This window comes from Ixodes scapularis, unplaced genomic scaffold, assembly GCF_016920785.2.
Source record: "Ixodes scapularis isolate PalLabHiFi unplaced genomic scaffold, ASM1692078v2 PGA_scaffold6__148_contigs__length_123643588, whole genome shotgun sequence".
NCBI classification, from domain to species: domain Eukaryota; kingdom Metazoa; phylum Arthropoda; class Arachnida; order Ixodida; family Ixodidae; genus Ixodes; species Ixodes scapularis.
The window spans coordinates 66,416,456-66,443,637 of NW_024609881.1; the positions used below are offsets into that span (position 1 = coordinate 66,416,456).

Consider the following 27,182-nt stretch of genomic DNA (forward strand, 5'->3'; position numbering starts at 1 on the left):
ACGTTGAAGCGCGCTGCAATTGCCTTCAGTCTAGTTGTGCACATAGGGAATTCCAGGACACCTGCACGATTGGAAGACATAAGAACAAGCTCGGGAGAGAGATCATTGAGGCGTACAAGATAGCCCATGACGATCACAATATCGCTGCCCCTTCTCTCGCCTTGTCCAGAAATGAGATCAACTACCTGAAACCAGAGCTGGATTAGCCAAAGGGCGCTCTATCTCAATTTGTCAATAGTGTTTTTCTTTTTCTTTTTTTTTTCTTTCTGAATTCTTTATCTTCCAGTGTATTGGGTGTAAATTTGTGCTTTTTTTTCCAGGTGTATATAAATATATTAATTTCCGCATCTTCCTCTTTAGTCTCAAACGTTAGGAAGAAGATAGCACTATTGAAGGAGACAACAGTAAATGTGTGTTGCTAGTTGAAAGAACTGTGCTGTCTGTCCTTGTCCTTAAGTGTTTTTATTCTTTCTCTGACTCCCGTATTTTCACCAACACGCTCTTTCATCTTTGTCGACGCTCTAATTGCGGCGCTACGAAGCTTCTGCACTCTTGGAGAAGCGAACGCCTTTGAAAGCATACCACAGAGAAGAGGAGAATCTATTCTAACAAGTTGGCCCTTGAAAGTCGCCTTTGATTCACAACATCAGGAGTGTTTGAATGTAGACGATCTTGATATTCTATCACCGTCATTAGTGCGGAGAAATTGGAGCTATTGAGACTGCCACGAAATGGCTCTGATGTTGGAAAAAGGTCAATTGCCGGTGTGCAAAAGCTGTCTTTAACAACATAATAAATTCAACTTCCTGTGTGCGTCATTTCACGTATTGTGTTCAGTATCTCGCATTTTGTGTATTATATTAAAGGGCGCTTAACCTTTTCACCCTTTAAAAAGGTTCCTGACAAAGGCATTCTTTCATTTCCAATTATAAATTTCTGCATTGCGGACGTCTTTATGACGGAAAATATATTCGGCTACACTCATCATTTTCAGCGTAGCTACTGCTCACGCTGGTGATGTATTGATTCTATTTATGCAGAAGCTTCCGCATGGGGTTTTTCTTAGTGACGTAAAATCGAATTTTACGTTTCTCCTAGGCATAAACTTCCGAGCTTTTGGGCAGGATAAACCATTATCATGGAAATTCCGCACACATTATTGCAGACGAGAAATAATTTCTATTACGGCATCCACCATGCCCCCGAAAGGTGTAGGGTTTAAATAGGCTTGGGTAGACATACTCCATTGATTGTATTCATAGATTCCTTCATAGTCGCTGACAAATATGACGCACAGCGTGTGGGTTAATATTATAATCTTGATTCTTACATCGTGATTGCTTTTTTCGTGTTTTTATCCTCTAATACTGCACTCCTACAGTATGAGAAGAAATAATGAGATGCTCGTCAGTCAGCATGTGCTTCACTTAGGTTGTCAATGATTGTAGGAGTGGCCTCATATAAATATATGCCGCTATATCTGCCCGATAAAAGTACGGTTTGATTCGGATACTTCAATACGTTTGCATTCTATTGGGTGTTTCAAATAGCGGCCAGGCTATAAAAATCGACCGTAAAATTCGGTTTCTGAACCCATCGCGCTACGATTTTGTGCTGGATTTCCCACAGGCGGCGCATATGTTTCTATAAAATTTGCAAAGAGTGACGTTACCTAAGGAAAAAGTAAAGAAAGCAATAGTCGTAATTCCTGTGGAAACCTAGCCAAGCCACCGGTCTTCAATCAATATGGCACCCTATTATGACTGGTGACTTCGCTACGTTTCCATAGGAGTTAAGCCTTGTTTTACATTTTCCCCAGGTAAGTTCGCTCTTTGCAAATTTTATAGAACAAATGCACCACCTGTGAGCAAACCTGCAGAACATCGTAGCGCGATAGGTTAAGAAACCGAATTTTGCGGTCGATTTAAAGCGTTTGGCGACTACCTGATACACGCGGTACTACATCCTAATGTTTTCAAAAACACAAGCAAAATAAAATTGCGACTAGGTTAACGCAAACCTAGTGATTTTATGTTTTTATATATGTGACATAGAAGTTGCGAACGAAATTCTCCTACTCTTAACCAAATAAAGTAATTATTTTTTTATATAGATTTGTCAAAGCAACTTAGCTTAAGCAGCGTTCTTAAGTACCGCTGGCTCCAAAGAATGAATTGAAGCCAGCAGTACGTAAACCGCATTCCTCGTTCTAAAAAAGTAGTCCGTCTATTTCCGCACTTTGACGTCATATAAGTTCCATGCCATCGGCCAATATCCTGGCGGTGTCGCAGCGGTGGTGCTACGAGCCAAAGGTACGAGCTTTCCATCGTAATTTTGGCAGGAAATTCTAACACCAAGCGCAATGATTGCGACGACCGAAAGTATGACACTTTGGCTCCTGTGAGGTCGTTTGTGGACACTTCGGGATTACTATAAAGGTATGGGTGCGATAGGATCCAGAAAGCAACAGTCACAGATGAGTTTTAAAGGCATCACTCCACAGTTCAGCCAGCGAAAGGGCGTCACGAACAGGTAGAAAGAGACACCGAGGTCATCATAGCGGAAGCAGTTGTTCGCGTATTCAACGTCTGACGTACGTCAGGTCTACGTAAAGACTGTGCGTTTGGTTCCTCCTATTACACCTACAAAAAACGAGAGGTTGAAAATGTGGCTTATTAATCCGGAATGCCAATAGCATTGTGCGTGCACGGAATGCACAATCACGAAATATTGTGTTCTCCCGAGAAGATTACTCTTCGCGCTTTTCTTAGCCTCTGTTTGTTCATATTACGTGTACAATCGGACTTACCAAAAGTATGTGACCGTCCCAAAACGATGTTCGATTCATCATGGTGCCGTACAATTAGAGCGCTGAAGAGCGAAAAGTTTGATAGATATCCAAAAGGTTTTCGCAAGAACAAGTACGAAGGCTTGCTACAAAAGACTAAGATTATGACCATTATTAATAAAAACTTGGCACCAAGGTAATCTAGATTCTTCAGTTCCTTTGTTTTATCAGCTATGGCACTCAAATAGTATTTTGAAGTCTAGCGAAGTAGGATATCTTCCCATGAGCCGCAGATTAAGAAATCGATATGAATGAATAAATAGTATTAACAAAACACGATTGGAAGATGCCCCCCCCCCCCCCTCCGCCCCCCTCCCCCTCCCACGATTTTCCCAGTTTGTTCCCTTCGAACTATTCACATGAGTATAGGCTTGCTTCCCGTTGTTTGCTTTTATTGTATTACGTTTCCAACGTCTTGTCATTGCAGAAGGGCTTTCTTAATTTTGTTCAGTTAATTGTACTTCGTTTGTGAAAGGGATCTTTACTGGGATATCTAGGTACGATATTTTTTTATAAGCAAATTACCGTGACTTGTGACCACCCTTTAGTTTCTTGCTCTGTACCGAGAAGTTTGTTGTGAGTATGGAACGGTCGGATAACAGGAGCGGTTACGTTCCAGGTGTCGTGTATCCGGTTTTGCTTGAAAGCAGAAGCGGCAACTCAAGAGGCGCCGTTCAACTTTCTAAAGACTACGTCATAGACTTGGAAGAATCCAGTGTTTTAGGGGACAGTCTGTACTTTACCGAGGCTAGGTATGGAGAGGTGAATCACGAATTGGTAAGGAAAGATTATCTTTCACAAGAAAGCATGCTTCCGCCTCATTGTTTGAAATTCACTTAATTTCATTCGAAAATAAACATTCCACCTGTTTAACCGGTCACAAGTTATTTGATGTGTCCGCTAGTGCCTTTGGAGGTTTTCGTACTATTCAACATGCCGTTCAAGCAGAATTGTCTCCGCTCTTAATAACACGAATAACGCACATTTGTTTAAATAACGTGCCGACTCCCACGATTTCTTTTTTGCATTCTTTGAGAAAGTTTCACTTCCTCGATAATTTATGCAACCATTCACCCTGATATTTGTTCTGCCTCTTGATGAAATTCATTGAATGTAATCATTTACTGAGTTTTTATAAAATGCCGTGGTTTGCAAAAAAATCATGAGCAATTCCACTTTGAGAAGGTGGATGACCAGCGAAACTGTTTAGCACATGACACAGACGTGTCAAAGAATTTTGAACAAAGGTACGACCAGATTTATTGTCTTGATTGGTGGTCATCGTGACGAGCCGGAGGAAAAAAGACACCCGCGGCGGGAGCGCCAATCCGGGAGAGCGGAAGGAAAGGAAACAAAGTTCGCAAGCGCTTGGGGCGACTACAAGGAGAGGGCGGTGCGAGAGTAGAAATAACCGACGGGGGTCGCACAACGCCAAATCTATGAGAAACCTTTATTATCTACGTGAGAGTCAACTGATCTTCAAAACGGAGCCTATTGATAACTAATCTGCTGAATATGCATATCCAAGTGATGAGACATAATCTTTAGCATAAAATGAAGCGATTCTGCACCATATTTGGGAACTGAGTTTTTGTTGACGGACACAAAAAATACACAAAATTCTAGCCAGAAATAGCTTCGCTATAAAAATAACCGTTTAGCATTTGAGCTGCCAATATTATGAGTATCACTTCGCCGTTATATTAATCAAAATATGTTCTTTTCAGATGAATACTACAGACATACGTAATAGTGTTTATGAAAATTCGGAACACAAAGGTTCCTTTACAATTACTGAAACAGATGCGGGAATTGAAATGGTATCTACAAATACTTTTTAAACCATATATCAGGATAGGAACCGTAAATATGATTATACAAATGTACAGGAGGTTGTGCAATCGTTATTTATGAATCTTGTATATGTTGACTACTTAGATTTTCGCGGACATTTTATAAACCTGTAGTGCTTTTTGAAGCTTCGTAAAAATGAATGTGTATTAAGCATATTGGAAGTTCACATCGCCACAGTGTACAAAGAAGAATATTTATGAGAACTTTAAAATAAATATTAAGAATAAGTTCTTCATAAATTGCTTCCTAACCAATTTAATTTTTAATGAGGATAAAATGTTTGGTTACCTATTCACAAACGGGTCTGCAACAGGCAATTCTTGCAATATTCAGAAATTTTTTACATTTTCTAACAGGAAGGGTACCTAAACTTTACACATGGAATTGAGCCATTGCGAATACATGACAAATCCGGCCAAATCCCTCACAGAATATTTCCGCTCCCGACGCCTGAGGAGGCAATCCACTTGGAAAGTAGGTGACAGAATCAAACACTATACACTAGATATTTATTGAAAATTCGACCTTTAAAGGCTAGACTTCCTCAAGCAAAAATGATTAGAAATTTTGAACGTACGACCGAATTCCTTCCTTCAGCGTTCGCTTCACGTGCAGTGTCAATACTGCTATGCTCTCAGTTATTTGCCATTTATTCTCTCGATGAATTAATTCACCTCTCAACACATTCTGTTTAAAGAGTGGCGAAATGACCGCATTCATTGATTATCATTGAAAAATGAAAAGGAGAAGTGCTTGCAAAGGCGACGGCCCGTCTGTATCTTTTTTTTACTTGCATCACTTCAATGGCCCCTGTATAAGTGATCTGAGTATGTAATCCGATTTTCAGAGTATTCAGAGTATCAGAGTATGTATGATCTCAAATCGTACCAATAATTAGCAGTTTCTGAGTGAACGGAAGAGGTCTGTGGTTTGGCAATCGTAAAAATATTTCTTACATACACATACTGAAAATAACACACCCTAAGTGCGTACGATGTTGCCTGTTCTGTTTTTCCTAAATAATGTAATTGGTAGACTTAAGAGTTCCGAGAAAATATGTTTCTACAAACGATATTCAGGACGCGAAATATAGGGACAATTAGAACGTCCCTTATGTCATTTTGCTTAATTATACTTTCTTTTTAGGTAACAAATGCAAAAATATCACTTCGTCCTCCTTCTTTTTAAAACAAAGAGTTATCTATTTTATTTCGGCATGGTTCAGTCTTGAGGTGATGGTATTTTGATAAACACATATGCACTTATATTGCATATTTTAACAATTTGAGAAAATTATCTTGAAGATATCGTAACGACTAAAAACCGCAAAAACGGGACAGCAAAAAAAAAATACAAACAAAAACTAATTGACAGCAAAACACGAAGTGTTCCTCGATAATTTTGCTGAATAAGAATGCCTTCAAAAAGATATAACCTTTGAATTTGATTACATTTCACATTCAGTATCACTATGATGTTTACAGTTCCCGTTGAAGAACGTTCCGATGAAAGTCTACTGCCAAAAAGTAAGCTTATTTTGTTTTTAAAAAATTTAACTTTTTTCAGCAGTCCTCTCAACCAATTCTACAATAACCAAGAAGCTGGCGGCAATTCTAGTTACATGCGCGGCATACATACTGGCCATTTTATCACCATGATGCAATTTTCTGTACACAGTAGAAACCCTAATTTTTCTGCATGAGGATTTTGCTTTTAAATAATTCGGTAGACGTCAGCACGTGCTGCGCGAGTAACTACAATTCGAGACCGCACTTTGATGATATAATGAATTTGAAAACTTTTATTTGGAGAGACTGTTTCTCTATCTTGCACAGAAAACAAGATCAACTTATCTGGCAGCGCGCATATTTAAAAAACAAGTGATTACACAGTTCATTCTAAACTTGCGAAGCACTGAGGGCGTGCCAAGATTTGAAACCTTCTAGATGACACTGCAGAGCCACCCACCGTGTGGCGACCTGAAATGTACATCATGATTGACAGTGTAATACACAAGGCCCTCAAGGAAAGCAAATTAATGCAGGCTCGATACATCATCAGGCTTATGAACATCGTGCGTATGGTTTACATTTGTTCTTGTTCAGAAATAATATAGTAATGTCAGTTTTCATTCACAAAAAAGTGCTTATGGAGGCTTTCATGCTCCGATTGCGGACACCCGTTCGAATCCCTTATTTCTTCCACGAAGGTGAATGCAATCTTCAAGACGGTTCGCAAGCCCCGAATAAACCTCCAGCTTCTTGGAAGATTCCGCTTTCAGGTGCGTATTCATTGTCTAAACCCCACACTTTGGTATCCATAAATTTGAAAGTCTTGTTATTGCCGTCAAGTGTGCAACACAATTGTAAATTCAAAAGTTTTTGAAGAAAACACTTTTTCTTCAAATAAAGTCCCCTTTGTTATTTGAAACCGTTTGGATCAGATTGCGCTTTGCCAAGGGGACTCGAGTGAGCGGAATACAATAAATATTTGTTTAACCTTAAATTATTGGATGCCTATGATTTAAATCAGATTCATTTGCGTTATACCAGATTAATTTATTTTACTTTAGTATAGCTGTAGACTAGTGCATTTGATCACTAGATGTGTTTTTGATCATGAGAGATTGACTAATAAATCCATCCAACCACTGAGAATAATCCGGAAGAAATAATTACTGTATATTTAAAGAAGGGTTAAGTGACTTTTTTTAGTAAAAATTGACGTTGTAGAACAAAGAGCTTAATATTGTGTGGCTTTGATTTGCTTAGACGACTGCTTTATGCTTGATTTCAGTGCGTTATGAGATTTTTTATTTTGTTTATCGATTCCTTGACGTAAAAAGAAAAAAATGAATATACAAGCACCGCATGATAGAGAGTTGGTAAATTATACAACTAGTTTGGGATTATTTTTGTGGAAATGTTTTTATTCAAATTGTTGTAGTGAAACAGGTGTGATTTGAAGCAAAATCATGATCGAAATCACGATTTAGACCGTCCCGACTTTTATTCTCCACCATGCTGTTAACGCTCATGCTTTCTGGGTTGCAAGAATATTGTATTGGTCAGCTTGATACAATGTTGTGTTTTTCACATGATAGTGCTGCAGAGAAGGTTTGCAAATTGTACCGGATGGAAAAATATGTTCAGTATTGTTAGGTAAATAATGTAAATAATATTAGTAAATATAGAAACTACCACACGTTTAGGAATTTGTATCAAATGACAAAGGCAGTAAAATAGATAAAAATATCCGCAAGTGATTAACCCTTCCCAGTTACACAACTTTTTTTCTGAATTCGTGTGTTGGTCACGTGTCACGAAGTCACGGGACGTCATTTCTTCTGCTAAATTTAGCGGAGAAACTGAATTGGTGTTGAGGTCACGTGCCGCCAGTTTTTCTGCTAAATCCAGCAGGCTTCGTTTAGGTCACGTGACCAAGTCACAAAACATCACTTTTTCTACCATATTTAGCGGAGAAACAATATTTCCTTATAGGTCAGGTGACATCAAGTCATGTGACGTAATTTCCCCGTAAATTCAGAGGGGAAATAGCAGAGGTCGAGCACAAGTCGAGACTCAGAATTCGGTTCTTCTGTTTTCTGAGATGCATCGTGGGCGCTGCAACAGCATTGTAGACGTTACCGAAAAAAAATAACGAAATACGTTACTCATTACAGCAGATTATATCAAGGCCGCACCATTCATAGCTGTCGCCCATCTTTTGTGTTCTCCTCTACAGCGTATACGTAACACTGCATTAGCAACTAATACTTTTCCCCATGGCATGGAAATTCCAAGAGTTGCTGTCTTGCACAAAGCCCAGGTTCCTTTGACAACATTAATAGATATAGGCCCATATCTGCACTTCCCTTATTTTTAAAAGTATTAGAATATCCGATAAAAAAACCCTAAGGAAATTTTTGAATAATAGAGATGTCTTTGTAATGCAGCAATACGGTTTTTGACAAAAAAAAGTCAAAAGAAATGGCGCTATTTAGTATCAAAGAAAAATTAATCAACATTTTGAAAATCAACTATTTACTACTGGAATATTTTGAGACTATAGAAAAGCGTTTGATCTTATTAGATGTGATATATTGTTCTATAAACTGCCGTTTTTTAGAATTCGAGGTGTTGCTTTAGATTTGGTACGTAGTTACTTACCTTGACGGTTACAATATTCGTGTTTGAATGGATACCGGTTCAAGCCAGAACAAAGTTTGCATAAGGTTCCATATGGGTTTAGTTGAGGTCCTCTGATTTTTTAAATTATTTATATTAATGATATTGGTACCTATCCCAAACAGTCCTGAAATATTTTTGTATGCCGACGATACAAGCTTATTTTTTGCTGGACCATTTTTACGTCATCTAGATTTTACTGCTAACACGTGGCTCAACCTGTTATCGGACTGGCTTGACTTTAATCAACTTCAGTTAAATGTTACAAAAACAAAATAAAAAATGTGTAAGCCACGAGGTAAACCTGACGATTGTGAAATTTTCTTAAAATCCCATGACTCTGTGATAGAGCGTGTAAACGTTTATAAATTATTAGGAGAAATTTAAGCCTGAACACCTCATATAAATAAAATGGATGCAAGCATCTTGATATATATTGGTATTTTATACAAAATTAGGTTTCTGGTTCCATGCTGGTTAAAACGTCAGTTGTACTATACTTTAGTTACTTTCATCCCCATTACTGTTTATTCGTTTGGGGTTCAACAACTACAAAAAAATATTGAGAGGTTTCTTTCGCAAAAACAAAAGCTATACTTTGTACAGGAAACCTTGAGCATACTGACCACACGGCACCATTCTTTTAGAGCGCATATCCTAGGCGCCCGTTTGTGGCTTGAGCGGCGTCGGCGTCGCCGTCGGCGTAACCGTCAGGACACATGACCTGACGGTTATGTCCCGTGACCTCCGTGATTTCACGTGACCCCGTTGACATCACGTGACCTCCGTGAGGTCACGTGACACCGGGGACGTCACGTGACCTTCGTGAGGTAACGTGACACCGGTGACGTCACGTGACCCCCGTGAGGTAACGTGACCTCCCTGAGTTAACGTGACCCTCGTGAGTCCAGGTGACCCCATGTAGTCACGTGATCCCCGTGAGGTCACGTGACTCGAGTAAGTTCACGTGGCCCCGGCGACTTCACGTCACCCTTGTGAGGTAACATGACCCCCTTGACGTCACGAGCGTCACGTGACCTCACGGTTACGCCGATGGCGTCAGCGTCGCCGTCGCCATCGGCGTAGCTGTGAGAAATAGCAGGCAGGATGAGGAGGTGAGGAGGAGGGAGGAGTTTACGCTCCCCTCAGTACCCTCCCTCCCTCCTCCTCGAGAGCTGCGCTCTAATTCTGTTTTACAGGGAGCTGTACACTCTAAACAATTCCGTGAGTCTACTTTCCCGCTACAACCACTCGGAGATCCAATCAGCGCAACTTACGGAGGCACCTCAGCGAATGATGATACCGAAACATATGTTTAGACCAAAAAACGCAGTCTCAGTTGACATTAATCAATGCAAGCCTGACGTTTTGAATTGATTAATGTCACAACTCACACTGCGTTTTTTCGTCTAAAATTATGTTTCGGCATCGTCATTCGCTGAGCTGCCTCCGCAAGTTGCGGTAATTGGCTCTCCGAGTGTTGTGCGGGAAAGTAGACGTACGGGCTTTTCTTAGAGTGTAAGCGGCTTTCATATTTTAAACACAGTTTACTTACCACTCAAAATAATTAGTACCCCTCCCGTTTCTTTCTTGACGCACTTCCTCCTAGGAATACACAATACAATCTTCGACACCGCTCCTACAGAGTAACTTGGTCTTGGACGAACTATAGACATTCACCAATTAACATACTTGATACCTGATTTCTTAAATAAACATCCAGGCGTTAGGAAACAAAAACTCAGATTGTGGAACAAAACACAGCTTTAAAATAAGTCTACAGCGGGACCTTTTCTCATGTCATGTTGAGCTAATACTTCTAGATTATACTTTCGTTGTGTATGAGTTGTATTACCTGTCTTATTTATTTCCAAATTATTAAGTTCACTAACGATTGTACAAGCTCCGCACAAAACATATTGTGTTGATTTTTGCTGATGTGCATTTGTATCTTCTTGTAATCCTTAATGATTATTCTTTTTGTTTTCGCCTGCTGAACATTGTAAACGGGTGATAGGCTCACGTCAGGCATAGCTAATCGGCCTTTTGTTTTGTTACCATAGGCCTAGTGTCTACATAAATCCAACTCAATTCAATTACTTGCAAATAAAAGGAACGCGTTGCAGTTACCGATATAAAGTAACGCAGGTTATGTTGGCATTACTTTTTTAGTTATGAATGGATGTTTTGATGTTTTCACGTTACAGGTATACTTAATCGCCATATTTCTAGAAACATTATATCTATGCAGACACTGAACATAATTACATATATCTTTTATGGATTCACCCAAATACTCACAAAAGAAGCAAAAAAAACGCAAAAAAACCACTTAGCTTCGCGCCTTGAAGCACGGAAAAAAATTGCGTAATTTTCTTTTAAGTTTTAGTAAGTATTAGTAACCAGTAACGTAAATCCGTCACCCGTTACTTGAAGTGCATAACGTAAGTACATTACCCGTTACTCTTTTGAAGAACAGTAACGAGTACGTTACGCGTTACCGATAAAAAGTAACGCGTTACCGGTAACGTCGTTACTTGGAACGCGTTACCACAACACTGGCGCTGGGTCATAAAACGCTGAACCGTCTTTTTGTCAAAGCAGGGAACTCTATGTCCCCCTGGAACTCTAAAAGAAAACGTTGCACTCCGAAATACCCAATCAACCCAATCAACAGTGAGCCATTAGTCACGGCGATCTCCGGGTTTGTATAAAGGAAACGAAGAGAAGAAAAGCGCCTTTACCTTGAAGGTTAGATATGTCACAAACAGCGGCAGAAAGCAAACGGAATGGTTTCGTCTCGTTGCCGTTACACTTCATCAGGATGAGCGGCTTCAATTTTGACTGAAGAGGACAACGTGAAAAGCAGATCCCGTAAGTTGCTATAGTCGATTTGTGGTTGACGGTCTCTTTATGCACGATAGAAACCACTGATATTTGTTTCGTTTCTTATTTACTGTTACTAGCGCTACCAGGAACATGCTTAAGGGCCGTTAACATGCCATTGCACATTTAGTCTCATTTTACTTATAGGAGTCCATAACCATGCAACAGACGAGCCGAGGCTTTGAGGGACCAGCTGCGCTTGGCGCTGAAAACGTCAGCAGCACCCAACCAGAATACGCCGATGCCAACTTTGTTTAAGGAGGAGCTTCTCCAAACCTGCCCTGCAGTTTCCTTCCAAATTATTCTATCTACCACGCCTACAAAGTGTCATGCAAAGTTTGCTAAACGAAAACACTAAATTTATTTTAGGTGCCAGATGAAGAAGCAGCAGATGTGCCCAGATTGCCAGCCTGAAGGATTCAATGTATGGAGAAAGGAGCTCAGCGCACCTACCAGTTCCTTCATCGACGACACTCCGCAAGACAACGACGCTCACAAAAAGACAAAAATAGCAGAGCCCTTCATCATCGATGACCGCAGTGACCCTCTTCTTGAATAGTTGCCTTCGCAACATGAGATGGCATGCAAGGGCTGTCGTCCGTTAAAATTATTTTTTGGGACGGGACTCTTTTTTTTTGTATCTTACATGTGTGACCAACTCGTAGCTGTGCATGTTTTACCTGATGGAGTGCCCAGCGCAGCCGTTTGCTTTTGTTGTCGGGTCGGTTCACTACAAATTTACGCCCGTGCGTTTGAAGGGCTATAATTACATTCACATCTGCTGGGATTCCTTTCTTAACCCCTGAAAGTTTCATGGCTCATTTTGAGCAAGCGCTTTTCGGTGGTCTGCGCGTCGTGTTTCACCAAAGCTGCTCATCGCGGGTGCCACTTTCATTCCTGCGCAAAAAGTTTGGACTTCCGTTCAAGGGGCTTGGCTCCAAAGCGCATATTCAAGAAACGGCCAGCTAGTTTGTCATTCTTAAGCTCGTGGTGCTTTCCTTTGTTTCGCCTTCTGACATCCCTCGTCCTTCTGTGTTTCTGCTTCGGGGCGTATATTGATCGATATTCCGGAGCTTATTGGATTACTTGATTACTTTGACGCGACTTGGATGAGGGCATTTTCCAACTAGAGTGGTGAAACCGTCACGGAAACAGGAGATCCAGAACCAACAACCAATTAGATGCATGGCACCGAAAAATTAAAGCCATGTCGCGAAGATCGCACCCGAACCCCTTCGCGTTCATTGATTTAATCGAGAGAGACGAGGCCCAAACAAGAGTCATCTTGCTTCATGTTGGGAACGGGGGAGCTGTACGTGCGCGAGGCCGGAAGTGGGCTAAAAAAGTAAGAAAACTGGCGGAGATTGAAGTACGTTGTCACAGTGTCGTCATTTCTTTTTTTTTTCATTTCTGAACAATGCTCAAGCTTCTTTTGAAGTATAGGCATTGCTGAGAGCTTTAGCCGGAGAAGTAAGTGTGTGAAAAAAGTTGCAGTCGATTCGTTGTACCAGTGTGTTATGTGTAAGAAATATAACCAAGATACGTTTGCTGCAAGCACATGAAATCTTTCTAATCGAATGCAGAAAAATGGTTTCGAACAAGCCTGAAGAAGGAGGGGAGGGGAAGGGGGGTGCTAGTGCGTGCCTGTGCACATATCTTATATCTGATGGTATGTTGGGGCCCCGAACAAGGTAAGAAAGGAGCGTCAGTCTGTGTTGCGAAGAAGGGTTCCTACGGTTTGGTGAGGGTAACAAAGAGACCACTTATTTCAGCCATGACCTTGCACTATTTTAATGTCGCAATTACATAACACCATGCAAATGAATAAGAAAAACGAAGACATATGTCTCAAGGGCAATTGGGTATTTATCTGTCTAAATCAAAGGTATAAAATCGCGTCCGTTTGCGCAGTCAAAGTGGTCGGTTTTATTTCGAAGTTAGCAGCTTTGGTTTTCTATTTCAATTTTGTAAAATATTAATTTTGTCGTGACAGATGACGCTGTCAAAACAAAACTAGCTCCTTTCTAATTCGTTTTCGTAGAGGTCCGTATGCTTCACTTAGCTTATTTCCCTTAGTAGACTCAATGCCAAGTATCTTACAATTTTATAAAGAATTAGTCCTAGAAAATTATTGCATCTAGAAAGTACTAATTATCGATGATAACCAAGCACCATCTTTAACAGCGGTCTAATTTGTGATTGGAAAAGTAATAAAATGTAAATATTTTCGTTTAATTCTTTATGTTTACAGACGAAAGAAGATGAGTATTTTGTTGTGGAGGAAGATAATATTGTCTCAGCGTTTGACTCAGTAAAAGCCTTTTGACAATTCACCGCAAACACCACGTTCGCAAGGCTTGCCGATTTCTACCTGATGCTTTTTGGGTAAGCAAGATCACGTAATTCCTGAGTTCCAGTTGTGCGATTGAGGCAGAGATAACATATCCTAGTTCCTTATGGGGACTCATTGCTCACAATAAATAATACACTGCTTAGATAAAGTCTTTGACTTCCATAACCCCCCAAAACACAGATTAGCTTTTATTTCAACTCAAAAGCAGTCGTAGAATTTTTTTTACAGAAACGAGCACAGTTAGCTTTCAATTTTTTTGCCTAAACAAGTGGCCACATGATCTCCTTTTACGGATTCTAGGGAGGCAAGTGGCAAATTCTTGGCCGGGGCCAGAGGGGTATTACTACAGGGTGATTCCAGGAGAGGCCAGGCTTTTTGAATCGACCGCAAAGTTCGGTTTCTTAACCTATCGCGCCACGATATTGTAAAGCGTTGCCCAGAGATGGGGCATTTTTTTTTTTTTGTAAATTTATAACGAGCAAAATTTCCTGAGAAAAATGTAAAGAAAAAAATGGATTAGCTCCTATGGAAACGCAGCGAAGCCAGCGCTCTTCAAAGAACACGGCGCCGTTTCGCACCGGAGACAAGTGATGCCGCAAGCGGTCACGACGCCAACTGTCGCCAACGGACGAGCATACGACACCTTTAGCAGAAAAGGAACTGTAGTTCCTTGTTCTTACCGCGCCTGTTTTTGTTTCTGCGACTGTCGCCGCCTGCGGAACGCGCGCCGGTTTTGAGTCGAAAAGGTCGTCTGCTAAAGACGCCGGCTCTCGGCGCCGTGTGCTCGTTTGTTGGCGGCGTTCGTTGCGCCATCTATTGTCTCCCATGCGAAACGGCGCCGCGTTGTTTGAAGACCGGTGGCGTCGCTAAGTTTCCATAGGAGCTAAGCTTTTTTGTTTCTTTACTTTTTCCTCATGTAAATTCGCTCTTTGCAAATTTTACAAAAACAAAATGCACCATTTCTGGGTAACACTGCGAAAAGTCATAGCGCGATAGGTTAAGGAACCGAATTTTGCAGTCTATATGAAGAGCCTGGCCTCTCCTTGAATCATCCTGTACAGCTGGGCGATTCAGTGCACCGCAGTGATTAGATACAAACTACTACTGAAATGTTCGTGTAGCTGTTCATTCTCACGAGCGTAACTCGAGTAATTAAGCAGTGCTAATGTGGAATACTTAAGCCGTTCTCGACACTTTACCCCATGTGATGTGAACCCCGTAACTACGTCGTTAATTTTTACGAAGCAGAATAATATTTTACCAATACAGGGAACCTCCTGAGCTAATAGTGTTTCCTGGGAGTACAGTGGGATATATCGAAACGTTTCCAAAATGAATATCAAATGAAAACAAAACCATTTAGATTTTGTATTTAAAAAGATAATCCCCTCGAAGATGAACGCACTTAATGCAAGGTTTTCCAGCTTTTCTATTCACCTTTGGAACGGAATTTCTTCGAGACCCTCAAATGCGCAATTGAATTCCTCTGTTACCTTTTCAAATGATCGAAATTTCTTTCTAGCCAAGACTTATTGAGTTTCGGAAAAAATATAAAGTTTGAGGTAATTCAAAGTTCTATCGTGTTATGATTTTTTGTTTTTTTTTTCTAATCGGAGCAAATACCGAAGGCAGATGAATTGCTACGCATTAAGAAAAGGCGACACTCATATTGCGGAAAGCTCTCTGTTTTTTAATTCGATTCATTACGTAAAATATTATCTACTGGGTGACGAGAGATGCCCACGGCTTCCTCTATTCTACGCATTTTATTCGGCGACATGCAAAACATTTCGTGTAGACTGTGCGATGTGCTGACCGTTTCACTGTATAGCGAATCTGATTCTTCGCTGGATGTGTGCCACAATGCTGGAGCTTCGAAACACCCAAAACTCACAGTTGAAAACGATATATATATATATGTATATATATATATACAACACGGGCACTTCACGTCATCGTACGCGGACTCCGAGGAGGATATAAACGAATATGTGCAGATGAATGAACCGTACTTAATCCAATGAATCAAAGAATCAAATTTTTCAGGAACCCGCCGAAACCCAAAAAACGGCGGAGCCAGGATTTGAACTCTGGGCCTCCCAATGTCCGGTCGGGTGTGCTAAACACTACACCACTCCACCTTGGCTTTCTGGCATTCCTACCTGTCTTATTAATGCACAAGAAACGAAATGTGTCCAATCGGAGGTGTTCTGGAAACACACGCCGCCGCGTGGAACGCGGTACGACGCTTAGTGTCACGTGGTACGTGCTCGTTTGTGCTCCAGAAATCCTCCCACTGTTTGTCTCGCCCCGTGTACATGTAGTATTCTTCGTTTTATGAGCTTTTAGAGACACGGTATCATCATCATCTGCGAGAATCAAGAGCCACGTTATTGAATATACAACACGGGCACTTCACGTCATCGTACGTGGTCTCCGAGGAGGATATAAACGAATATGTACAGATGAATGAACCGTACTTAATCCAACGAATCAAAGCATCAAAGTTTTCAGGAACCCGCCGAAACCCAAAAAACGGCGGAGCCAGGATTTGAACTCTGGGCCTCCCAATGTCCGGTCGGGTGTGCTAACCACTACACCACTCCACCTTGGCTTTCTGGCATTCCTACCTGTCTTATTAATGCACAAGAAACGAAATGTGTCCAATCGGAGGTGTTCTGGAAACACACGCCGCCGCGTGGAACGCGGTACGACGCTTAGTGTCACGTGGTACGTGCTCGTTTGTGCTCCAGAAATCCTCCCACTGTTTGTCTCGCCCCGTGTACATGTAGTATTCTTCGTTTTATGAGCTTTTAGAGACACGGTATCATCATCATCTGCGAGAATCAAGAGCCACGTTATTGAATATACAACACGGGACTTCACGTCATCGTACGTGGTCTCCGAGGAGGATATAAACGAATATGTACAGATGAATGAACCGTACTTAATCCAACGAATCAAAGCATCAAAGTTTTCAGGAACCCGCCGAAACCCAAAAAACGGCGGAGCCAGGATTTGAACTCTGGGCCTCCCAATGTCCGGTCGGGTGTGCTAACCACTACACCACTCCACCTTGGCTTTCTGGCATTTCCTACCTGTCTTATTAATGCAAAAGAAACGAAATGTGTCCAATCGGAGGTGTTCTGGAAACACACGCCGCCGCGTGGAACGCGGTACGACGCTTAGTGTCACGTGGTACGTGCTCGTTTGTGCAAAAAAACGACAAAAAAAAAAAAAAGCCGACCCGATCATATACAACATTCCCATATTCTAAACTTTAGCGTAGTGAATTTTTTAAGCCGGCAGTATTTTGCTAGGTGAAAAACACCTGAGGAGGAGTTTATTTAACCTCCAAACCGTGCCCTACAAAGCTTTGATTTGTTTTTCTTATGTCATCCGTATCATTCGTACTACTGGCAGATAATTGTTCCACCCACGTTATGCAAACACCATCTAGATTACGGGTTCAAAGCAATAGTACATTTTCCTTTTTTTTTACGAAAGACATCTTTATTCTTATTTCGGCATAGCTCAGTTATTCGGAGGCGGTATCTAGTTACACACATATGTGCTTATATGTGTCTAACCGAATATGTGCTCAAGAGAGAACATATATGCGCTAATATCTCTTTTTTTTTTTTTGCCTTCGTCTTTCTCTGCGCTGTACTTACCTTACCTAGTGATAAGCGTACTCGCCTGCATCGCCACTTTTGCTACCCTCGTGCTTCGGTCCGACTCGTGCCAGCAAGTTTAAGTAAAAAGCATTTCAATCCAAAATTGTAACATGCCCTCCTTTTTATGTGCCCGTCAAACTGACTTTCCGGCAAGGCGACAAGAGACGTGTATAAAGAGTTTTGTTGCCCCTCAAAACGAGGGGTAGAGGTGCATGATTTTGGCTAATACGCGCTGCATGCTACAAGCTATTCATGTATTATTTCCGAGGATATCAAAACCCTTTAATTATGCGAATACTAGTGATCTCAAATGGTCAGTACTAAGCTGTCCCAGGCATCGCAGTTTCGGTTTTAAAATTTCCTGTCAGCAGACAGTAAGAAACAATTTCCTGGAAACAATATTTCTCTTGCAAATATTAAGTGAAGTCTTCGATTTTTCGATTGTTCATGTAGAGGAGTTTAGCGGATATTTCATATTTCTTGCGGTATCTTAATGTTCTAAATAAACAAAAAGCTTATGCTTTTCTTGACGCACAATATTTTTCTCTATCTCTACGTTTGGTTCAAAGCGATGGCCCAGAGGAAGGCGTGGTGAAGGCCGCGGGTTAATATTACATTGAAAATCGAGTTTTTTTTAGGTTCGCAGGGCTGGTGACGGGTAAACGCAGACGATTATATTCTCATCTGAGTTTTTGCATCGCCAACCTTGCACCGATTTCACGGGTGGTAATGTCAGCATGCCCATAGCCCTTCCTGAATCTTCCAAAAGTTTCTAAAATCGACTAATTTAGTGTTTTTTGATGATGCTGAACTAGGTTATAATTAGAATGATGTTTTTTCTTACAAACTGGAACGTTCATTTACAAGTTTTAGTTAATAATCTTACTTATCGTGACAGCTCCTCTGTTACGTCCCCATCGCCGTGTAACTCATCTGCCGTGACTGCAAAAGTGTGGCTTTCACGGCGTTTCTATAAAAAGGACACGTAAAGCCTAAAAAGCACAAATTATATGTACATACGGTGTTCAACTTTATTAATGTTCCTAGCGCAGGAATGCGCATAATTAGTATTTTTATATTTGCATTTCAGGCGCCGCTTAGGGAGACGTAGCAGGGAGACTAACAAATTAATTCCTGATCTTCAAGGTAAGCGAGCGGGTCAGAAGATGCTACGGACCACAGATTTATGCTGAATCTTGAGAAAATCTGAGTTTAACCAGGTATTTCCGAGGGATGTATAACGAATCGCGATTGATATTCGCCGTTTCGGCCAGTTGGTAACGCGAATTACTGAGTGCGATTTGTAAGTTGGTAGCCGTTTTCACAGAAGATGGTCTTTACTGAATAGAATTAACATTGTTTGCTTTGAAGCAGTTGGAGAAAGTCAAATTCAAAATGTTTTTAAAAGGACGTTATGGCCAATTAGTTCACAAATAAAATATGACGAGAACGGTTGTCGTCAGATGATGATCATAAAAATCACATTCAACGAATATCTCTGGGAAATTTCACTTATATTCGTGGTGAGATCTCTGCAACACCAAACCTGAAAATCAAAAACAAATTATGACTGTATATTTTTACTCTACGTAAAACTCTAAGGCCGCAAATGCACGTGTGTCGTCGAAAAATGGTGTTTTTCATGACAAGATATCCTACGCGTTGCCCAACGCTTAGTACACTCCAAACGGAGCTCTAACGATACAACCTGATGCCAAAGTTTTAAAACTCACTGTTTGCAGATTCGAAAGTTAGAAGCAATTTATTTTAATTTTACACTGGCAAAATGAGTCCCGTTTTCGGTAGCCGACGTCGCTCCTTTTCATCCGTTGCTGGACTTCGTCGACTGCCCTCGTCTTATAGCGAAAGTTCGTAAAACTGTTCACAACATTTGAGTCAGCAAGTTCTAAAACTTTAGCATCAGGTTCGAGCACCGAGCGCTACATTTGGCCAAAGACTCAGCGTTTAGTTATTCGTAATTTAGCTTTGCGCTGAAGCATGCAAATGTAGATGTTTGTTTGCGTGTTCGTTATGTTTGTTCAAGCACACCACCAAACTTCTAGATACGGCTTGTTCCCTTGGCATTTGAGAATTTCGCACAAGCGGTCACGCCACGGCCAATTTTTTTTTTTTTTTAATTTTAAGTGGCTGAACGCTTCGTAACTCTAAATAGCAGCTTTTCCGAAGAGAGGAATTTTCACATCAAAGGGTATTCTTACAGCTTCAAAGAAACATTATTGAATGTATTTGGAGAGCAACAAATGGATTATTTACAGGTATCGCCTATTCTGGAATGGTCTGCGTGAAAGGCTGGAATTTGGGAATTTGCGAGGATGAACCTCCTCTGTACTATGGATTCACCAAAATAGCCCACGAAATCGGGCATATGTAAGTATCTTGTCGCTGCCTTTATAAACACATGTGCACAGCGTATCACACGTGAAAAGGTTTTTTCGTAACCGTTCGTAAATCCTATGCCTTTTTACTATCGCTACGGACAATGCGATAAGGGCCGATAAGAAGCATGGCCATACTGAGCTTTGTTTTGCGTTTCTTAATCTGTCCCTAATTGTAGCGTTGAGCATTAGATGGTTTTCTTAGCATCAGCAATATTTTCGCAGGCTGGGGAGCACGCACGATGGAAATGGTCCCTTGAAAAATCTGCGAAATCATCCTGGTGCTGTTGACTGCAAGTACAAAGAGAAATACATTATGTAACCTCAAGGGCCTCTTGGACCGCCTTTCGCGTTTTCGCACTGTAGTGAGCTGCAGATGCAATTTGTTTTGAATTAAGTATTTGCTTGAACTTCCTTAGGCGCTGGCATCAACGAACCTTTATTTTTGTTTTGCCCCGTGGCATTTCCTATGCTATTATTTCATCCTAATTTTGAATGTATCGTTTGCCAGTTGACGGGGATGTTACTTCCAATCGTAGTTACTTGAATTGTAGTTCACTGAAAAGGTGGCTGAATCCACCAAAGGAATGACGACGCTAAAAGCGCTACCATAATACGGGCACCATGTTCCTTAAGCTATCAGTGATAGTTGAAAGGAACTTGCAGCTCACCTGTCATCAGAGAGGCAACGAGGCTGCAAGTTCACAACGAAAATGCATAGTATTGTGGTTGTCCTGTTATTCTCGATATAAACAAATTATGGTCATTATATCGACTTTAAGAAACATCAAACCGTTTATCAAAAGCTAGCTGAATCCATTAAACATGACAAATAATTTTTCTTTCCCTGTCCTGGTACATTTGTCGGTTGTTTGGTGTAAACGAACTGAACCGAAAGAAACGCAAGGTTGATTGTTTCGAACCCCTGATGCAACCAGTCGGACAACTCTATTTGGCAAAACGAGAAAGACGCGTTTTCGGTGACCCTCTCACATCGCGGCAACAAGAACAGCAGGGCAACATGTTGCTGTCGCAAGAATTCCGTGTTGGCCGATTTTTTGTCCGACCACGCTATCACACCGCGCTGACGCCGTGCCCAACCCTTGGAACACTCCGCCATCTTGATTGTTTACCTTCGTTCGTGTGTGGCGAAGCGTCGCTGGAAATGGCGACTCTTCAACACTCTAAAAAAATCTGTGCCTCCACTTTCACGCACAACATTCGGAGAACCAATCAGTGCAACTTGCGGAGGCAGCTCAGAAATATCTATGGCGAAATATTTGTTCAGAACCAAAAAACGCAGTCTGAGGTGTGACATTAAGCAAAGCAAGCATGCCGTTTTGCATTGCTTAATGTCACTACTCAGCAGTCTTATACACGTTACTAAAAAAAAGTAATCGATTACATTTACTATCACCCTTGGCTAAAAAGTATTCGATTATATTACTTGATTACTCGACGGAAAAAGTAATGGGACATTACTTAAAGAAGTAATCGTTACTTTTCCGATTACTTTATTGTGTGAAGACACAGCTTTAGTGCTCATTACAATGAACTACTTCCATCCTATATTCCACATTTGCACACATATTGAAAAAGAAAAATTGGCTCCGTCTTCGTGGTCGTTGCACCTTCACAATGCGGACACAAGCATAGAATTCGTTTGAAGACGTGTAATGATTTCGGCGTTCACCAGTGTGTGTGCGTGTGTGTGTGGGGGGGGGGGGGGGCGCGGAGGGGGTTCTAGATCTTGTTAAGCTTGAGCAAGGGTTGTCCCTCACAGTTTCCGTCGCTCATTTTATTATTCGCATGTGGATGAGCTCGCATGTTATGCAAAAGAGCAAGAGCTTCAGGATTTGAAACGGATCATGTGTAGTATCCATTAGCGGAAGAGATCGCCCCGACATCTTCTCAACTCGAAACATTGCTTGTCACAGAGTCAACATAGGGGAAATGGGGAAATATTTCAACTGCCTTTGTTATATTTTGCATCCACTTTAGGCATTCTTCGGTTCTGGTTCTCCTGCAAGCTGCGAGTGGGTACCCTAAGCAGGATTTTTTTTTTATTTCTGTGTGTGTGTGCGTGACGGGGGCTAGTTTGAACGAAGGACTCAGAAAGCTACATTCTGCTTAATAAAACTTCGCCCAGAATGGCCTTTGTCACGCACTGCGGCTTCCCCAGGGCTTCCCACTCCCAGTCCCCAGCTCGAAAAAAAAAAATAACAAAAAAAAACGGACAATCCACAGAAACTGTACATAGAAAGAGATTGACCTCGTTTTCTACAGCTCTGCAAAAATCTTTCTTTTTTCTGTTGGAAAAAAAAAGCAAATTTTATTTTTGTCAAGTCATAAAAACAAGGCGTGTGCCCGGGGGGGGGGGGGGGGGGGAGGGGGGGGGGGGTCCCGTGGACAAATTGTAACGGTTACAAGTAATTTTATTACTTCAAAAAGTAATCAGATTCCTCTTGTGATTACTGCGTAATAAAGGTAATCAACTGATTACAAAATTTGTCCAAAAAGAAATCGATTACAACTAATTTGATTACTAGTAATGCGTACGGTACAAGTCTGCAACTCAGACTGCGGTTTTTGGTCTAAATATATGTTTCGGCATCGTCATTTTCTGAGGTGCCTCCGTAAGTTTCGTTAATTGTCTCTCCGAGTATTCTGCGTGAAAGTAGACGCAGAGAATTTTCTTTAAAGTAAATGTGGTTCACTCTAAGTGAGTGTGTGGGTGAATGAGGTAGAGCGTTCGAAGGGCCGGAAATTGCTACGGCACGACATCAACTAGTGACTGTGGTTTGAAAGCTCGACACGGGGAGTACTTTCAACCTTTATTTTATGAAGATATTCTTCATTCGCTGACGACAATATAGCACTATACGAGGAAAATGAAATTGCCGATATATGTTAGGAATTTACGACATCGTATGAGGAATTGCTGTTCAGTTTTTTTCTCTCATGCAATTCCAATTTCTACTGTAAAATTCAGTTAGCACCTGCAGTTCCCCAAAGCGTATTTTGTAGCGAGGTGTTGAGCTGAACTGACAGTGCTTAAAAACTGCGACACCGACACTATCGGCCTTCATAACAATAGGTAAAATGATTATTTTTCCACTCTGTATATTTGCTTCCGCCTACTATGTGATAGCTTCATTCTCCAAGACGTCCTGCGGATTTTACAATCAATTCAGGTGTCTGGTAACGGCTGTTTCCTAGTGCCAAGCAAGCAGGCTAAAATATTGCGTTCTTTGATTGCATTTGCAAAGTAGGACAAAATCCCCCAAATGTGTGTAAATGAAACAAAGAAAACGAAAAATTAGTTCTTTATAGAAGACGTACGCGACCTTATAAAAACGAACTTGAAATAATTTGGAATGCAGTTAACCGCAAGCACACTTCCACTTCCTTTCACTTTACTGATTCTTAGAGAAACGAGCTGGATGCTGTTGATGTATGTGAACGATTTGGCAATTTGTTTAGCGAATTATTTTCTGATTAGTGAAATGTTTTCTGATGAGACCTTTACCTGGCTAGTTATTTTACTTGAAGATAGTATACTAACTCTTACGGCTCCAATTGCAATGTGTGCGACTGATACTCAGAAACTAATAGAAAAGTTTCGACCAAGTTCAGCTTCAGTACCTTATATTATTTCAACAAAAGTGGTTAGGCTCTGCAAATAAGAAGCTTCCTCCTTTTCTGTGTTTACTTTTCCAACAATCCTTATGTACTTGTAAAATGCCTGCGATTTTGAAAGAAACAAAAGTCACCCCACTTTTTAAGACCGGTCAAAACAATGAGTTTACGAATTATAGACCAATCTCTCTGACAAACGTACCTAGTAAGCTGAGGGAGCATGCAATTTTCTGGAATATTATGGATAATTTGTCGGACAACAACTTGCTCTTTGTAAACCAGCACAGTTTCCGGCGGTATCATTCTTGTGAAACCCAGCTTTTTGAATTTGTTCTAGACCTTCATCAGAACCTTCACTCTAAAGTTTACTCATGCAATTTTATGGACTTGAAAAAAGCATTTGACCAGGTACCACATCAACGGCTTCTTCTTAAATTACGCGCTTTGCAAATAGAACCATCTGTCATACAGTGTAATTGAACTTCCTCGTCGACCGCTCGGAAAGTGTCTGCTATGAACGCGAAACCTCATGTCATCGGGAAGTAAAACCAGCAGTACCACAGGGGACCGTCCTGGGCCCACTAGTTTCCTTTTGTACGTAAACGACTTGTCCGCTACTATCCAGTCCACCATCCGTTTTTAGGCCGATGATTGTATGATTTATAGAAAACCATTTAGGCATTCATAATTATATTCAACTTTAGAACGACCTAATAAAATTAAACATGGTCTCTAATGTAACAAATGAAGATAAATATTTCCAAAAACAAAATGTCAAAATTTTAGTACTAGGCTAAGTCCAGCAGAGTTTAACACACACTCTCTTTGATGGGGTTCTTGAACATGTGCATGCATACATATATCTTGGGGTTCATTTCGCATCAAACTTGCCTTGGAAAGCCCACATCAATCACATAAGTGTAAAGGCAAATCAAAACCTCGGTTTTCTAAGTCAAAATCTTCACATGGCCACCTGGGAATAAAAGCTGGTAGCATATACCGCCCTCATTCGATCTGAACTTGATTGCGCTTCTTTAATATGAAAACCACATCAGTTTTATTTGACACAAAGACTAGAATCTGTGCAAAATAGAGCCACACACTTCATTCACAAAAACTACACGCGCACAAACATCAAATCACTAAGGAAAAACTCAGAGTAGCAACTCTTGCACACAGAAGGAAAATCTAAAGACTTGCACCATTAGATACATTGTACTACCACTGCCCATCGAAGAGAGAACTGTATTGCCGGGCTGCACCACATATTTCGACGCGTAGTGACAATTCGCAAAAACTTCGTTTCGTCTCCCCACGAACAAACCGTTTTAAATTATCCCCATTAAGGTTGGCTACATACGAATGCAACTCCCTTCCTGATAATATTGTAATCATGCAAGAATCCTCGGGTTCCAGAGCTTCTCTTACCATTTACTTAAACCCATGGCAACCGTAACACCTGTTTTCTTGTTTTATTTATTTTCTGTTTGTGTTTTGAATAACGCTGTTCTTGCCCCCTTCATGTAAAGCCCGATGGGCGCCTTAAGGGTATAATAACTGAAATAAAATGAAATCAAGAACCATGATCATAGCCATCGTTTTAATGCTTTTGTTTGCTAACCGTTGCTTTCTTGCGTTATTTTAATAATAGTTTATCAGCAGGCGAGTATGGACACGCCAATTTATTTCACTAGCAGTAATGTGAGCTGGGTCTCTCGGTAGTTCTAATTTCAACAACAGTCTGTTTGTTCGCGACCGCCACTGTGACCTTTTCGACAAGCACTTGCCATAATTATGCAGTGAATACATTCATATGATTATTTTAGAGGCACTGCTTTCTTAATTATTGTTGGATAACGTTTTCCAAGCGTTTATATCAGTAAGCTTATAAGAAAATGACGTTGACAAAAAACTAGCTCTGCCCTAAAGCCCTCCGTGTTGTCTTGTTGTCGGCCTGAAATTCGCCCAGCCAGTCATCAGAGCAGCACACGTTGTCCAGAACAAGTTGCTTCTGTTTTTGTTGCCGAAAGCTGTCATACCGAAGTAACTTTTTCGTTGTCATCCATGCTGTGCTACTGTTGCCGCGATGTGACAGAGTTGTCGGACAACTTGGGAAGGGAGCAACAAGTTGCACGGTTGTTGGACAATATGTTGTGTTGCTGTTGCTGTCGTGTTGCTTCAGCGTGACAGGGCCCTTAAAATTTTCGTAGGCACGCATTTTGGATAATCACTCCAATTAGAGAGAAATTAGTATATCCGCTGCCTTATGCTAGTGGAAGAATACTTTTCTCTTTTTCTTAGTGTGTGTTCATTAACATTTAAATGTTGTATTATTAATCTAATCTCACGAATCAGGAAAACATCCGTTATTAAAATATTCCCTGGAAAAAAACAACAAGGCGGACAAAGGAAAACACATATCGCCACACACAATTATTTCTCTTAGCTGTGTGAAGATTTGTGTTTATCTTTCGTCCCCTTGTTCTTCTTCTGCAGCGATTATTTTCAACATGCTTTTCCAGCTCGCTTGCACCTTTGCATTATTTTCCATTATCATAATAACCTTATTATGCAGGCCGTTTACCCTTGTGTATTAAAAAATCTTATTTGTATGAGAAATTTCCCCGTCCAATAAACACATATATAAGATATATAAGAACATAAAAAACTATATAAGAAATATAAAAAGAAAACTTGTGAAAACTTTCTCAGATGCTCTTATATACCTTATATACTTATTTTAACGGTTCTTATATGGTTCTTATATGGTTCTCATATGTTGTTATAAACCTTGCATGATTGGTATGTGTTTATTGGACACAAGTAAGTTCTCATAGAAGTGGATTTTCACTGGGGCTGTTGATGTTCGACCGGCGGCAGCTGATAAAATTCGTTGGCTCTACTGACGCCTAACTCCTGATTAGTTCAGTTGGTAGAGAGCTCTACTGGAAATAGAGAGGTTCCTGATTCGATACCTGGACCAGGCGAACCGTTTCTGTCGTACACCAGTCACCTAGCTGTGTTTGGAGATTGGTGTTACTCTTTTGTCCCCGTTGTTCCTCTTCTCCAGGGAATATTTTATTCATTATAGTGCAGCTCGCTTGCACATTTGGATTAATGGCATTATCATAAAAGCCTCCATATTTCTCCCATCGCACACACCCAGATTTCGATATACTTTTATTTTCAGACATATAATGATCGATTATTTTTTATTTGCAGGCTACGTGGAGAGCAATGCTGAAAACACAATCCGACTATGACTTTTTTAACGTCACCAAGGAGGTTGCGGGCCGTTTCTTCACCGAGGAGAGGTTTTGTCAAAACATTAACCCGGAGCTA

General features: G+C 40.8%; 1 pseudogene; it reads left to right on the top strand.

Annotated features, from left to right (window-relative positions):
* Positions 1–968: 968 nt before the first annotated feature.
* On the top strand, positions 969–27,182 carry LOC115316686 (annotated as a pseudogene).